This window comes from Vulpes lagopus, chromosome 2, assembly GCF_018345385.1.
Source record: "Vulpes lagopus strain Blue_001 chromosome 2, ASM1834538v1, whole genome shotgun sequence".
NCBI classification, from domain to species: domain Eukaryota; kingdom Metazoa; phylum Chordata; class Mammalia; order Carnivora; family Canidae; genus Vulpes; species Vulpes lagopus.
This window is the reverse complement of record NC_054825.1, coordinates 2794776-2811522: the sequence shown is the minus strand read 5'-3', so window position 1 is coordinate 2811522 and position 16747 is coordinate 2794776. Positions and strand designations below refer to the sequence as shown.

Here is a 16747-nt window from a genome sequence, read left to right as displayed (position 1 = left end):
CTGGCGGAGTGGGTGCGGGTGCCCTGGAGGCCGGGGGTGGGGGGGGTGGGGGCTCCGGCCTGGGACGGTCTCACCAGCACCGCAGCGACGGAGGACGTGTCTGACGGGGAACCCAGAAATCCCCCCCAGCATCACGTACTTCCCAGCGGGTTTCCGGACGCAGCGTGAATGAACGTTACTCTAAAACCCCGACCGTCCCGAGCTGGTCCCCGCTCCGTGAAGGGCTGGCCGGGGTGCTGGGGGGCCGGCCGGAGAGCCTCGTGCTCCTCCCTCCAGCTCCGCAGGGCACGGGCCAGGCCCTGGCCCGCCGGGCAACCTCGGGAGCCGGGCCCTCGTCGGGGCCTCCTCGCCGGCGTTTGTGTGCAGACACCCCGAGGCCAGGAGAAGGGCACGTGCCGGCAAGACAGCGTGTGCGCAGCGAGGGGGCCGTGCACAGGGCCCCGCGGCCGGGAGAGCAGCAGGTGCGGCGGAGCAGGTGTGCAGCCCAGCCCTGGCCGCGGACCACCAGGCCCCCGTGAGAGAGGTGGGCTCTGGGAACATTCGGTTCCAAACTCTGTAATCTCGTTTAAACAAATTATACGTGGTTTTATGACATCACATCACGTATAACACAGTCACTTTGAATCTGTCCTGACCCTAAAGGAAGCTGGGTGCTGTGTTCCTCCGACGGTTCCTTTCTCTCCCCGAGAAGAGAGGGAGTTAGGACCAGTCTGACTGCAGAGGACTCACATGTTTCATGTTCTGCGTACCCCATGGGACCCCTGACCCTTGGGAGCCCCGTTCTTTCCTGCCTGTAACCCCTGAAGAGCCGCCAAGCCACCTGCCACCCTCCCGGGACACGCGTGCGTGGTCGTTGTCTGGGGGGCCCGCTGTGTCCCCAGCTCTAGGTTCTGAGTCCCCCAGTTCCCAAACACGTGCATCCGGGGTCCGCACGACTGCAGCCCAGGCTGAAGGTGCCGTTCCCTCCGGGCACCGGCTCCCGCTCCGGACCCGGACCCGGACGCCTCATGCCGAGCTGAGAACACACGTTTACTTAAAGCTGCCTTTTCTTCGAGATGCAGGATGACACGTCTAAATATTACAACACCAAGAGGTATGTAGCTGTCGGTTCTTTTCCATGCAAACATCTGACTCCTGCGCCAGGAAGCGATGTGACAGGTATTCCGTAGTTTCAAGCAAATTGGTCTCAGATGTAGATGAACAGCTTTTCTCAGGGAAGGATGGAAGCTTGTCGTGGGCTCGGCCTGAGCCGGCCGCGGTGTCTCGGGTTGGCTCGTTGCTTGCTGTGGGCCCCTCCTGCCCCTCTTGTCTCCCACCTCCCTCCTGCAGCACAGGGGGTGTTCAGAGCCCCCCACTCCCAACGCAGAGCCTCTGGCTTCACTCCGCCCGTGTCCATCGTGCTGGTTCTGAGCTCGGCTGCCGCGGCCTCGGGGGCTGCATGCTGGGGGGATGGTGCGGTGTTTGAGCTCCGTCCTGGAGCCCCTTGAGCTGGGGGTCTGTGTCCTGCCGTGCTGCGGGAAGGCGACGGTAGTGCTCAGACATCACATATGCATGGAAGTCTATTTAGGGCTTTGTTTTTCCCTTTTTTTATATATGTATGTTTTTTTATTGGAGTTCGATTTGCCAATATATAGTATAACACCCAGTGCTCATCCCGTCAAGTGTCCCGTCACCCAGTCACCCCTACCCCCTGCCCACCTCCCCTTCCACCACCCCTTGTTCATTTCCCAGAGTTAGGGGTCACTCATGGTCTGTCTCCCTCACTGATATTTCCCACTCATTTTTCCTCCTTTCCCCTTTATTCCCTTTCATTATCTTTTAAATTCCCCGTATGAGTGAGACCATGTGATGTTTGTCCTTCTCCGACTGACTTACTTCGCTCAGCATCACACCCTCCAGGTCCATCCACGTCGAAGCACATGGTGGGTATTTGTCATTTCTAACGGCTGAGGAATATCCCACTGTCCACACAGACCACAGCTTCTTGATCCATCATCTTTCGATGGACACCGAGGCCCCTTCCACAGTTTGGCTACTGTGGACGTTGCTGCTATGAACATCGGGGTGCAGGTGTCCCGGCATTTCCCTGCATCTGTATCTTTGGGGTAAATCCCCAGCAGTGCCATTGCCGGGTCGTAGGGCAGGACTATTTTTACCTCTTTGAGGAACCTCCCCCCAGTTTCCCAGCGTGGCTGCACCGGGTCACATTCCCACCAGCACTGCAGGAGGCTCCCCCTTCCCTGCATCCTCGCCAACATGTGTGGTTTCCCGCCTTGTTAATTGTCCCCGTTCTCACTGGGGTGAGGTGGGATCTCAGTGTGGTTTGGATCTGTATTTCCCTGGTGGCCCGTGATGCGGAGCACGTTCCCATGTGCTTGGTGGCCGTGTCTGTGTCTTCCTCGGTGAAATGTCTGTTCGTCTTCTGCCCGTTTCATGACTGGATTGTTTCTTTGGTGTTGAGTTTGATAAGTTCTTTATGGATCTTGGATCCTAGCCCTTGATCTGATGTGTCATTTGCAAATCTCTTCTCCCATCCTGCAGGTTGTCTTGTAGTTTTGTGGACTGTTTCTTTTGCTGTGCAGAAGCTTCTTATCTTGACGAAGTCCCACCAGACCGTCTGTAGAGCGAGGTCCCACAGTGCTTGCCTCAGCACACAGAAATCATGAGTGGTCGCACCTCCTCTTCTGTGTTTATCTGTGCATCCCAAATATTTGCAGCAGAAACATGTTAACATTTCTGATTCTAAAAGCCATGTATTTACCTGGTGAAGGGTCCCTGACAGATGTCTTAAGCACAGCACTGGCAAGTGCAGGTTAGCCTCAAGACTGGTGCCATTTTCACCCAACCTGTCGCACCTGCTGTCGCCCTGCAAGGCAATTGGCTGAGACCCCGGGTGAGCCCATGGGAACAACAGCAAGCAGTCCCTACCTAGACGGGCTGTGTGACACCAATATGAGAAAAAAAAAATAGCTCAGGGCGTTCTGAGAGTAGGCACAGTCATGGAAGAGAGGGTGGTCTGAACTAGAAAATCAAGAGGGCCTTCCTGGAGGAGGCAGGGCATGCCCTGCACCTGTTATTGCCGGACAGGATCTGGAAGGCTTTTCAAGTAGAAGGAGCACTTGACAACTTAGAGCAGTGGTGGCCTGGGTGGCACTGGCCCTGCAGGAGGAAACTGGGGGCCCGGAGGGCAGTGGTGATGGTCAGGTGAGGGGGGCAGACACCCTCGTCGCCGTGGAGGGGTCACGTGTGGGGTCCATTCTGGGTGAAGTTCCCGGTGGCAGCCAGTCAGGAGAGCAGAGCGTGGCAGTCCTCAGCCTTGTGCCACAGGGGGATGCTGAGGCCCCAGGACCCCTGCCCTAGTCTGTGGGAGTCCCCCGGGTCTGCACAGACCTGCAACCTCCTGCGGCTTTTCCTCCACTTTCCTGCCTCAGGATGGTGCGCTTCTCTGAATTGCTCCTTTGTCGTTGAACATCATGCAGCACCGCATGGGGCAGGGAAGGGTCACGCACTGGCTTCCTGGCAGGGGAGGTAATCCGCGAGGAGCCAGGCCCCAAGGAGAGCACGGGGACCTCAGCTAGCGCCCCACTGGCCTGCGGAGGTGGGGACTGCATCCCCTGCTTCCTGGGGACGCATGAGCACAGAGGGCGGGCGGGCGCCTCGCCCCGCAGAGCAGGCCCGAGCCCGCCACAGAGAAGCTGCCGTCTCATCGCTGCATCCCGTGTTTTACATAATTAGGTAAGTCACTTAACGTCGCTGTGTCTTGTTAGAGAAGCTACTAATCCTTAGAGCTAACAGGACTAACTAATTAGTGTAAAACACTTAGAAAATATAAGAAATTCAGATGTGGAGTATAATTGGCGGGTCCTCCCGGTATTGACGCTTGCGCGGTGGCCCTGACAGGGCTGTGGGCCTGGCTTCATCAGGGAGGTGTGGTTGAGGCTGAGGCCGAAGCAGGAGGGAAGACTGTCCCGCACCCCGGGGCCACTGGCAGCACGTCCTATGCTGCTCTGCAGGTGGGACAGGGTCGGGTGAACTAGCCCCAGTGGGTTTGTCTTGCTGCCCACGACCTCGGGCTGGTGTGACTTGCAGTCCAGGGATGCACAGAGAGGGGGCCGCAAGGGCCTGGGGCTCCGGGCAGTGACGCGATTAGCCGGCCATGGTGGGTGAGTGACTGGGCCACCCCAAACCTGTTTGATCCTCCACTGTCTCATCTCTGGAAAGGAGCTGAAGCTGTTGCCTCGAAGTTTCTGCAGAGAGCAGAGCCGGACGTGTGAGACACCTGGCACTGAGCTGGCATTCAGCAGTTTCTACTATTTTCCCTCATTGTGGGACACATGCCGAACGTCCTTCTCAGTCGGTAAGTTGCTCAGAAAAGACGTCCAAGCCCCAGACCCGACAGCACCGGCCCGAGCTCTGGAGACGCAGGCAGCCAGCGGTGGGTGTGGTTCCCTGGTGCGGTTGGGAATAAGATGGTGATTGGATGTTCTCTTTGGTACGTTACTTCCTAAGGACCTACGGAGCTGTCAGCAAACCATTAATCTCTCTTTAAACCACGGTGACAATATTTACATTTAAGATCAAGATGATGATTATTGGAAGAACCCCCTGGAAGCTCTCCTCACCACTGGAAAATACAGCAGCCAGTTCGCAGAGCCACTGCCGGGGCCAGAAACAACCCGAGACGGCCCCGGAGGCCTGCAGTTACAGAGGGTGATGCCAGGTGAGACGACCGTCTGACAGCGGCTCATCGCCTGCCGTCGGCAGGGTGGAGCCAGCTTCAGGAACAGCAGAGCCTGAGTCACACGTGGGGTGGCCGCGCCTTTGGCCAACCCTGCAGGAATCTGCTTCAGACGAGCTCAGCTAGAAGCAGAAACTTCTGAAAAGAATTGTTTTCAATGTATTTAAAAAAAAAAAAAAAAAGTTGTGCCCAAACAGTAGAGGAACCAGGGGCTAGTGGATGTGAAAAGCCTGCTTTCTGAGCATCGTCGGAACATTCTGGAAAGTCTGTCCTTTTGAGAGAGACCTCTGGGTGCCCTCCGATGCCTGGTGTATGGTCTGACGAAGCCCACTTTGCAGGCAGCGGGCCCTCTGTTTGTGCTGTAGGCCCTCTTCCTCTCCGGCCTCTTCAAAGAGCACGGTCACCAGCAGAGCGCTGACAGGTGCACTCTTCATCAAGGTGGGCAGCTGTGATCCCACAGCACCCTGTGATACACTACAGTTCCCCCCACAGGAAAGATAAGTGTCATGTCCCAAAACAATCCAGCTTTGAAGATGGGAAGCCCAAGGCCTCAGAATCTGTCCTGATCCCACTGGCGTTCTAGAATAGCCCACAAGTGCCCGTGCGTAGTAAGAGTCAACTATGGTTGATGCTCTAGGAATTCAAAGAAAAGCTTCTAGAAGATATTGAAAAGAGCTCTGAGTCTGTGTGTGCAGTGACTTTGGACGTCCTGTGGCTTTACCCTGTGGCGTTCCAGCCCGGCCGTCTCTTCGCCACGCACACTCCCTGGGGACTCTGACTTGCACCCAGAAACCAGGCCTGGGTTAGTCAGTCTGCACACCAGTCCAGCGAAAAACAAGTGCATGAAAAGTGGACATTGTGCAGCTTTGAAAGTGAATAGAGCTTCATGCTGTAACGTGGGTGTGTCCCAGATACAGGGTGAGAAGTCAACAAAGCAGAGTGCAGGGGGTTGCACTAATTCTGAAAGATCACAAACCAGCCTTTAAAAAAAAAAATTTATTTATTTATTCATGAGAGACCCAGAGAGAGAGGCAGAGACACAGGCAGAGGGAGAAGCAGGCTCCATGCAGGGAGCCCGACGTGGGACTCGATCCCAGGACCCCGGGGTCACACCCTGAGCCGAAGGCAGACGCTCAACCACTGAGCCACCCAGGCGTCCCAAACAAGCCTTTTTTAATTAAGTTTTTTTTTTTAATTCAGCTCCAGTGTAGTTAAAGTACGGTGCTGTATCGGGATCAGGTGTACGATACAGTGATCGGACAGCTCTGTACGTCCCCCAGTGCCCATCAGGACACGCGTGCCCTTCGCCCCATCACCTGTTCCCCCAACCCCACCTCCTCCCCTCTGGCAACCAACAGTTTCTCCTCTAGAGTTAGGAGTCTGTTTCTTAGTGCCTCTCTTTTTTCTTTTTTTCCTTTGCTCCTCTGTTTCTTAAATTCCACCTAGGAGGGAATTCATACGGCATTTGTCTATGTCTGACCTCTCTCACTCAGCATCGTTCTCTCTAGATCCATCCGTGTTGTTGCAAAGGGCAAGATTTCATCCTTTCTCATGGCTGAGCAATAGTCCATTCCGTACACGCCACATCTTCATCCATCCATCCGTGGATGGACTCTAGGGCTGCTTCCAGATCCTGGCGGCTGGGGACGCTGCTGCTGTAAACACTGGGGTGCAGGTACCCGTGCGAATTTGTGTCTCTGCATCCTTTGGGTAAATACCCAGCAGTGCGGTTGCTGGATCATACAGTAATTCTTTTAACTTTTTGAGGAAACTCCATGCCATTTTCCACAGTGCCTGCACCAGTTTGCATTCCCACCAGCAGTGTAAGAGGGGGGTTCCTGTTCTCCACGTCCTCGCCAACACTTGTTTCTGTGACTCCAGCCATCCTGACAGGCGTGAGGTGGTATCTCACCATGAGTTTGCTTTGCATTTCCCCGATGATGAGGGACGTGTCTGTTGGCACCTGTGTGTCCTCTTTGCAGAAATGTCTGTTCGTGCCTTCTGCCCATTGTTAGTTGGATTATTTGGTTTTTGGGTATTGAATTGTATGAGTTTCTTATATATTTTGGGTTCTGGCCCTTTATCAGAATCATTACTTGCAAATATCTTCTCCCGTTCAGTAGATTGCTCTTTAGTTTTGTTGGTTGTTTCCTTTCCCGCACAGAAGCTTTTTATTTTGATGTAGTATCAATAGTTAATTTTCCCTTTTGTTTCTCTTGCCTCGGGAGATGTGTCTATTTTGAGTTTATTGGTGGGTGTGTGTGTGTAGGAAAGTGGTCCGGTGTCGTTCTTCTGCATGTAGCGTGTCCAGTTTCTCCAGCACCATTTGTGGAAGAGACAGTCTCATTCCCATTGCATATTCATCCCTCCTTTGTCAAAGATTAATTGATCATACAATTGTGGGTTTTCCTCTGCTCCTATTCTGTTCCATTGACCTGTGTTTGTATTTTTGTGCCAGTACCATACGGTTTTGATGACTACAGCTTTATAATCTAACTTAAAGCCTGGGATTGTGATACATCTACTTCTGTTTTTCTTTTTCAAGATTGCTTTGGCTAATCAGTCTTTTGTGAACATACAAATTTGGGGATTATTTGCTCTAGCTTTATTTCAACATGCTGTTGGTATTTTGGTAGGAATCGCATTAAGTCTGTAGATTTCTGTGGGTGGTGTAGACATTTTAACAATATTTGTTCTTCCCATCCATGAGCATGAAAGGTCTTTCCATTTCTTTGTGTCATCTTCAATTTCTTTCATCAGTGTTTTATAGTTTTCAGAGTACAGGTCTTTCACTTCTTTGGTTAACTTATTCCTAAAATATTTTATTGTTTTTGGTGCAGTTGTAAATGGGATTGTTTTCTTTTCTTTTCTTTTCTTTTTTTTATTTATTTATGATAGTCACAGAGAGAGAGAGAGAGAGAGGCAGAGACACAGGCAGAGGGAGAAGCAGGCTCCATGCACCGGGAGCCCGATGTGGGATTCGATCCCGGGTCTCCAGGATCGCGCCCTGGGCCAAAGGCAGGCGCCAAACCACTGCGCCACCCAGGGATCCCTGGGATTGTTTTCTTAATTTCCCTTTCTGCTGTTTGATTTTGTATCCTGTGACTTTACTGAATTCATATATCAGTTCTAGTAGTTTTTTGGTGGTCTTTAGGGTTTTCTATATAGAGTATCATGTCCTCTGCAAATAGTGAGTTTTACTTCTTCCTTACCAATTTGGATGCCTTTTATTTCTTTTTGTTGTCTGACTGCTGTGGCTAGGCCTTCCTACTACTGTGCTCAATAAAAGTCAAGCCTCGACGGATATATAATGCTGGAAATATATACATACACAATCACCTATGCATATACACATATATAAACATGCACACATACATAATACAACCTTTTCTTTAAAAAAAATTTTTGTGTATTTATTCATGAGAGACCCAGAGAGAGAGAGAGAGAGACACAGGCAGAGGGAGAAGGAGGCTCCCTGTGGGGATCCGATGCAGGACTCGATCCCAGGACCTGAGGATCACGCCCTGAGCCAAAGGCAGACACTCAACCACTGAGCCACCCAGACATCCCTAGAACCTTGTCAAGGGCAAGGAAATGATAAATACAAAATTTAAGTTGTTGCCTCTGGGGCAGAGATGGGAAGGTGGAAAACTGTAGAAAATGTAGATATTCAACCACACGGTCCCGTATTGTTCCACTTCCTAGGCAGGGTTGTAGATTCACTAGTGTCCTTATAATATTTCACAACATAGGTATTATCACATTGGCTTCTTTGCATCAAATATCCCATAATTTGAACATTGTAAGCAGGTGATTGGAGGCCATGATTCAGTGCAGCCATGTGCCCCTTTCTGCTCAGATTCTTGGGTGGTGAGTGACTCTAGAACTGGTTCACGTTGCCCGCCCCCCCCCCTTGAACTACTGTTGTGGTAGGGGGTTCCTTCTGGTTCAGCAGGCTGGGAGAGTCCCCCCCCACACACACACACACCTGCATCAGGGGGACATGGGCAGTGGGTGGAAACCACACCTGGGGGAACATTAAAAGATGAGTTTACCAAGAGTGGTCATTCAGACGTGTGTGTGCTAGGCATTTTCTCAAAAATGAATGAAGTAGGGGTGCCTGGGTGGCCTAGTCTGTTAAGTGTCTGCCATTGGCTCAGGTCATGATCCCAGGGTCCTGCTCAGCAGGGAGTCCACGTCTCCCTTTGCCTCTCCCCCTGCTCATTCTCTCTCTCTCTCTCAAATAAATAAAATCTTAAGAATAAATAAAAATAAAAATAAAAATAAATGAAGTAAGCCTGTCCTTTCAAGGAGAACAAATGACCATATTTATTGCCAGTGATAAAAATTTGTTTTTAGGGGGCGCCTGGGGTGGGTCAGTTGATCAAGTGCCTGAAGCTTGATTTTGGCTCAGGTTGTGTTCTCATGGTCATGACCTCCGGGGTCATGATCTCACGGTCATGAGATCAAGCACCACATCAGGCTCCACACTCAGCGAGGAGTCAGCTTTTCTCTCCTTCCTATGCCCCTTCTCTTCATGCCCCCACCCCCGCTTGTGCTCTCATTCTCTCTCTCTGCAAATCTTTTTAAAAATTTTGTCTTGAACAAATTTTTGAAAATTTATATCTATTACTATGAGCTTTACAGCTTCTGAATAGATTTTTCTAATGGGACTGCAATACAAATAGGACTTTTTAGTATCATGTAATGAAATGTGTCAACATTTGGAAGATCCGCCTCACTCAGGGAACCAGTATTTCCAAATGACCAGAACCGCATGCTGGTCCAGAACCTTTCACTGACTGGGTTCAGACTCCGCACTGTCGCCGAACTCCAAGAAACTGCCCACTTGTGCAGTTTGGCCGTAGGATCAAAGAAGATGCACAGTTTTCAGAAAAAGCTGATACAGTGCTCCCCTGTTTTAACCACGTGTCCTTTCCCACGCGTTAAGGTGAGCCGAGGCCCCGTTCTGACGGAGAAGGCGGGGGAACGGGGCCGAGGGGTCCCTGGGCTCCAGAATCCCGTTCGGAAGCGACATCTGAAGAAGCGACTCTGTGGTTGGGCCCTGGAGCTTATTTCTCAATTAAAATGATCTGCCGGGAGCATATTCCTCTCCCTCTTCCGCTGCCTGTGCTCTGACCTCCCCAAGCACCGGCCCAGGGCAGGGATGGCACCCACGTCACCACTCAGCTGCTCTTAGGGGTGAGTCCGAGACACGGCCGGCTTCCAAGCCAGCTTCTGTCCTTGCACGTGATGGTTAAAACACCACCGCTCAAAACGAAATAGATTTTAAAAGAACCTGAGCTGCAGATGGACGGAGCCTTCCACATCCTGATGCTTCCTGGGCGGGGGCGGGGGTAGAAACCGGCAGCCGGCGGTCCTGGTTTTCTCGCTTTGTGTTCATGAGTGGTTTTTAACCAGCCCCCCCTTAAAAATGTATCATTGTTAGAAAATAAGCCGAGAAACGAGGGATAGTAATTTAGTACTAGGAAGTTAATTCTGGGGACCTCTGACCTCCCCGCCGTCACGTGACTATTGATTTTCAATACCGTGAGGTGGCGCGCCCCCCTAAGCGTGGGGTTCAGCAGATTCCAAACACTTTCTCCCTTATCAGTCGAGTCCCTGAGTACTTGAGCATTAAGACAACAAATGTCCACAGTTAACGGCGTGTCACATGGCAGCTGGGTGGACGTGCCAATTTTCTAATGAAGTCGGGTTGTTGGCAAACACACCAGTCATCATATATTGAAGGAGGCCTTCTTTTGTGGATTTCCAACACTCTTGAGTGCTTCGAAAGATACCAGTTACATCATTGTCTAAGGGCCAGGCACCGGGGGAGAACCATCCACTCGCTGCCAAGACAAAAGCAAGCAAATCCGGAGTTAAAAGCAAGATGGGGCTGGGTTGCGAAGAAGTGTCAGAAATATTTTTTTCCAGTTGTGCTCGATGGAGGATGTATCCTGAGTAGAAGCAGTGGCTCTGACCCCCTCGCTGCTTCTGCAAAAAGAGGCATGTTGGTAATTAATTCCTCGCTCCCAACCTCGCTGGCTTTCTATGGGGGAAGAATCGGTATCATTTTTCTTAATATCGAAGAAATGAAAACAGTCGATGCCTTTTGGGTCCAAACCAGCGTGTGGCCGGGCTGTCAGTCATCGGCCCTGGTGTGTCAACCTGGCGAGCCGACGGGGAGCCCAGACCCCCGAGTCCCTCGGACAGCCTGATCCCTTTACACCGCGCGCTTGCCCTGCCCTCCTCCCCCTACCGGTCATAAATTATGGTTGCCATCTTGTATTGATTATTGAAAATGTTATGTCCATGGGAAGAAAATGCCATTGCTTTAAATATCAACATGACTAGGGATCTTAAAGTTGTTTTCTTTTTTTTTTTTTTTTTTACAGAGACGCGTGTGATAAAAGAAAAATTTTTAAGCGATCGAAAGGAGTGATGGGGAGCCAGAATGATTAAATAACAAAAAAAAAAAAAAAAAATCAATCCTCCGTTTGGTCTGGCCAGCCCGGCGTTTCTCGGCTCAGGTAAGTAGTTTAAAGTCAGACGCGTCTCACACACTGGACTTTTTACAGGAATGGAGAAATTTATAATGAAATTCAACAAGGAAACTGGAAAAACAGCCAAATTGGTGCAGCAAAGTGGTTAATAGGATCATTAGCCTACTCGCTGTATTTTTTTGGACATTGTGTGCCTGTACCGTGGTGCTCGAGACCAGATTGCAGGAACAGGCTGACAGTTACTAGCTAACTCAGCAGTGCTGGGTACAAACTGCCATCTTCCTGTGGATTTACAGCTGCCACTTCTGCTACTTCAATTAGTTCTATAGCACACAGATGTTGCTTAAATGTTGCTGCTAATGATACTGCAATAAGCGTAAGATTCATGCCATATTTTGAGGCACGTAAATTTCTCAAGTGGCACAATTAAAGTGGAAATATTAGGTGGGGAGAACTTGGCAGTCTCTCCTACTTGGAAGGCGCACCCGCTATGCAATAATGGGTCAAACATTCATTCAAGTTTTACTGCTGTTCCGAGTTTTTAAAAGACTTTTCACAGTTGAATGCAAAGTAGTAAAAACCAGGGTATTAGGAAATGAGAATGCAGTTCTGTTATTCAGACATGACTTTTAATTTCAAATTGGAATCACATGCTCACTTTTCTGGATGTGACCAAAGGGAAAAAAGGCACAGGCTGAAGAGATTTCGTCTTGAAGGTTAAAAGTCCTGAGCGCAGAGGAATTCGCCGCAGCGCCCTCGGAGCTGCCGGCGACTCGGGGGCGCCCCGCGGTCCCCCCCACACACACACACACAGCCAGAGAAGCAGCGCCGGTCACTGAGCAAGCCGCCCTGGCCCCAGCCATCTGCTCCACCTCCAAGCTCTCGGGACGCACATGCGTGTACAGCTGCTTGCATGCAGCCACGCACACACGCGGGGTCCCAGGGTGCATGGGCTCCCATGGGTGCACAGGTGCGCCTCCCATGCGGGCCAACACGGAGCGGCGCGGGGGCTGCGGGCCTGCCTGGAAGCTTGGCTGGACCATCCCCCGGCCCTTGTAGCCCTTTGTCATCCCTGCCTGTCGCCAAACTTTCTTTTCCATGACAAAGCTCTCCTTTGGCAAAGAGCTGCTCTCTGGTTATCAAACACGCTTTTGATTTCCCAGCACACCGACTCCGGAGGCCCCCAGTAGGCCCCCAGTAGGCCCCCGTGCTTCCCGAGTCTTTGTGCCACTTGACCCCACCCAGTCCTAGCTTACTGATTTGAACTGCCCGGGAAGTGGCTCCATGGCACTTCATCACCATCCTCTGCTCCCGCCACCCGCGTTGCTGGGATTCAAGGCCACGCGTGGCTCCCGGGCTCGCGGCTCTGCCTGAGGACGGGCACAGCCAGCCCTGCCCGGGCCTCTGCCGCTCAGGGATGAATTCCGCCCCGGCGGCAAAGGCTGCCCGCACTCGGTGTCTCTGCCCGAGTCGTCCCGTAGCGCTTGCCACATACTCGCTCTCCCCCTAAACGATGCCGACCGTAGAGTGCGGCCTCCCCTAGACAAGCCTGGGTCTCCGGGTGGCTTCAGATCCGGTCCTCGGCTCAGCATCTTGCTCTCCCTCCGCACCTCCTTCCCTCCCTCTTTCCCCTCGCCCACTGCTCTGTACCTATAGCCCTCGGATTATTTACAGCAAATCTTACAGATGTCAGTATTGTCTTGTTCTAAAGCAAAAAGGACAATGAGTTCCCGCTGACCCCGGTACAATGGATCTCGCTGGAGCACAATATGTATTTTATACTGGCAGTGAAAAGCCTACATGTAATTGAGAGCAGGAGAGAAATGTCACTGTAGCATTTTTGTTGACACTGCACTCTGCGGAGGGAAGCCCGGGGCCTGGCGGGCAGGGGCTGCGGTGGCCGAGCACCTCCCCGGGAGCTGGGAATTTAGCAGGGGAGAGGTGGTGGAAATTAATCTGTTCAGCTTTTCCACCTAATGAACTATTCCCAGGACCGAAGGGCCCCGCGCAGTCCGTGCCTCCGCTCCCCATTTCCGCGGACAGACCCGGAATCGGAGCCCATCTGCTAACTCGGATCTGTTTTTCCAGCTCTTTATCGTCTTCCATAATGCTTAATGTACTGTTTGTATATGTTGTCCTTGCACTATATTTGATGTGCTCTCGTATATTTTATTCATCTCTGGCTTTCGACGAAGGCAAGCTCCCAGCAAAACTGAGAATCATTATTTGCCGCCATCAATCAAGTGTCTACACAGTTGGGACCTCCTGGGACAGACTTGATTTTAAGCATAAAATGGAACTCTTGCTCTTTGGGGCCGTTTCATTCTGTCCCCGGTCTGTGTCGCGATGTGTGGACGCTGGGGTGTTGGCCTGTCCGTGGGGGCAGCAGCCACACCACAGCTTCCTTCTCCCTCAGACCGTTCTAGGGCCCCCCCCCCCCCCGCCAGAGCTGAGCAGCTGGAGCTCTCCGGCTTCTTGGGGTCTAAAGAGGAAAAAGGGGAAGTCTGTTGGGGGGTAAATGATAGACACCGAGGAGGCAGGCTGGCGAGCTCACCTGCATCACTTGGGGAGAGAGGGAGTGTGTGTGTTAGGGCTCAAGCCCCAGGGTGCCCGAACCACGGTCATGGTCCACGCAACCCTCCTCCCCATAGTCAAGATGGTGCAGGGGCTGGGGGTGGAGACGCTGAGCTCCGTGCTGAGGCTCCAGCCCTTTCCCGGGCACCAAAGACACATCCAGAACCTTCTGGCCCTGGGAAGGGAGGGTCCAGGCTAGATGAGACTGCAGGGATGCAGTCTGGGCCTGGTTTTCCTGCTGGCTTCTTGCAGCCAGTGCTCCCCATTCTGGGTGTCTCTTGGCCCCTTGTGTCAGTGGCGTGCCATCCTCGCCACCTCGCCATGCTGTCCGAGGTGGATGTTCCGCAGACACACCTCTCCTCCAGGGCTGGCCTTGTGTCCCGGAGCAGCTGCTGCTCCCCGGACTCTGTGCTCCACACGGCTGGAGCGACGCCGGGAGTGGCCCTGGAGAGGCAAACCCCAGAGTTCCCTCCGATGGGGCTCCTGGGCTGGGCTGTTGTCCGCGGGCAGAGCGGGTCCGTGCATGTCTGTCGTCTGCTCGTCGGGACACCGGTGCTGCTTCCAGGTTCGGGTGAAGGGGACATGGAGGTGAAGCAGAGGGATGACAAAGGCCTCCTCTTCCCCTGGTAGCAGGTATTTAGCAGATGGGGAAATATTAGCAGATGGGAAAATCAGCAGATACATTCAGCTCAAGATGCAAATTTAAAAGCCGCCAACGCCTGTACTAAATATTTACACTGAACATGTCCACTCCATCAGCCGCTTTCTATTTTTGATGAGCACATACAACTGCCCTTATTACAAAGTCCTGTAAAAATTGAGGGAAGGATATTTCACCCAGGAGGAGGAATTCAGTGTGAACTACATTTCAGCATTAAAATAGAAGTAAATTTCCCAATTCCTGTCAACTGTCAGACTTGTGTTGTAATTCCTTTCATAAGCTTTAATATCAATTAACGAGTACTCCAAAAGAAATGTTTTTTTCTCCTAGATATCTCCTATTAAAACTTCTATAGAGAAGGAGCCTTTTAAAAATGCATTCCAACTGTGTGATCATTTTCAATGGAAAAACAACAAAAGTCCCACCTGGGGCAGCAAGCAGCCTTTTCTGTGACCACGGGGTCCTGGCCCAACCACGTCGTCTTGCTGGACAGTCTGTGTTAAAATCATTGCAACACGTCACGCCTGCGTAGAACTGTGCCAGCGCTTTGACATGTGTCCTCAATCCTCCAGGGCTGCAAGGTGAGGACTCTTCCACCCATATACCGCAGGAAAACTGAGGTCTGCATTTAAAACATGCCAAGATTCTAGCAGTGGGGGGAGCTCGAGTCAGCCCCTGTCAGTGGACTCATTCAAGGCTTTCCCCAAGGGAATTGAACTGGGCACTTTTCAAAGGCACATCCGTCCACAGGACTCAGCAGTTACTATCTTATACACCAGTTCATTCATTCATTCTTCCAACGAGGGCTTGAGCATCCACCGTGGGCCGGGCACTCTTCTAGGCTCTCAGGAAGTAACTGAGCAGGACAGGTGTGTCCCTGCCCCATGGGGTTTAATTCTAGTGGAGAAAGTCCAAAGAGGAAAGTGAAATTGTTTCAAATCACAGAGTGCTGTGGAGGTAGAGCAGGGAGTGGCGTTCAGCAGGTGATGAAATCTGCCCGTCTCCAGAGACGCCCCTCGCCTCCAGAATGAATGACCCCACCGTCCATCTAAGGGCTGCATCTGCTCATGTGGAGTTGGTCACCCTGATTCAACGGAGAGACCCAAGTACTTGAAACACTTGTGCTTTTTTTCCAACACTCAGACATTACGACAACCTAGAACCCGCCCACATCATCTCCAGGGAAAGATGCTAAGCTGCTGTGTGATTTCAGTCCCCTATTGATTCTGCTCAGCTGTTTACAGCGTGGGTTCCAGTGCTCCTGCTTCTGCAGCCTCTGCTGCGAGGGCCCATGTGGCAGGTGGCAGGAGGTCAGGCAAAGCACAGCCCTCTTAGGAGCCCAGAGCATGAAAGAGTGAGGCTCCTTGCAGACCGGGGGGCCAGAAGATGGGTGATAGCCCGCAGACCTCCCCAGCTCGCTCTGCTCCTGGGTGGCTTGCTGTCGCCCGGCTCTCCCTGACCCTGTTGACTGTTGTAGCAGTTTTCCCACAGCAAGGGTGGGGGGGGAGGGACTATCTTTACAGCGAAGCCACATGTAGTAAAGATTTTAATAAAGCAGTTTTGAGTATTAATAATCCTTACGCTAAAACCTGAAAAAGAGTATAAGAAAAATACTTATAAACCAACACCTTTTGTGAACATAGGTGCAAAAAATTTTTCTCAGAAAATAGTAGCAATGAAAACCAAGCAGTGACAAACTCTCCGGAATGCAAGGTTGGTTTAGTGTCAGAAATCGGTATGCTTTGCATTATTGACAGAATAAAAGGAAACAACAGAAGAGATCAGCTCAGGAGACGCAGAAAAATCACTTGAAAAAAAAATCAACATGCAAGGAAGGAATAAAAAGATTTCTCAATCTGATGAAAATCGTCTATGAAGAGTACACAGTTCACTGTTTAAAGGTGAAATGTTAAATGTTTTCCCTCCTAAGATGAGGAGCGAGGCAATACATCTGCTCTATTGCTATTCAATGTTTATCTTAAATGCCAGCCTGTGCAGTGAAACAAGGAAAACCAAATTCATAAAGATCGGAAAGAAGTAAAACTACCCCTGTGGGCAGATAGCTTGAATGTATACATAGGAAATCCCAATGAATCAACAAGTAGAAACTGTAAAAATGTGGAGTTAGCAAGGTCACCGATATAAGGCCAATATGCAAAAATCAATGGTATTTCTATAAATTAGCAACAAATATGGAAACAACTGGAAAACTCAAAAGCCATACTATTCATAATAACATCAAAAACAAAACACTTAGATTTAATGAAT

At 51.2% G+C, this 16747-nt stretch overlaps 1 long non-coding RNA gene across 5 annotated transcripts in view; it reads left to right on the top strand.

Moving 5' to 3' along the window:
* Positions 1 to 2081: 2081 nt before the first annotated feature.
* The window catches only part of LOC121484375, a 51471-nt gene continuing 36805 nt past the window's right edge, over positions 2082 to 16747 (top strand). For 2 of the 5 annotated variants that reach the window (XR_005986014.1, XR_005986013.1), the window contains exons 1-4: positions 2082 to 3735; positions 4222 to 4357; positions 11137 to 11271; positions 14810 to 15060. This is a non-coding gene — a long non-coding RNA (uncharacterized LOC121484375). Of the gene's footprint in view, positions 3736 to 3864; positions 4358 to 11136; positions 11272 to 14809; positions 15061 to 16747 lie in introns of those variants that run through there. The other 3 variants (XR_005986012.1, XR_005986011.1, XR_005986010.1) reach the window with 2 other exon arrangements.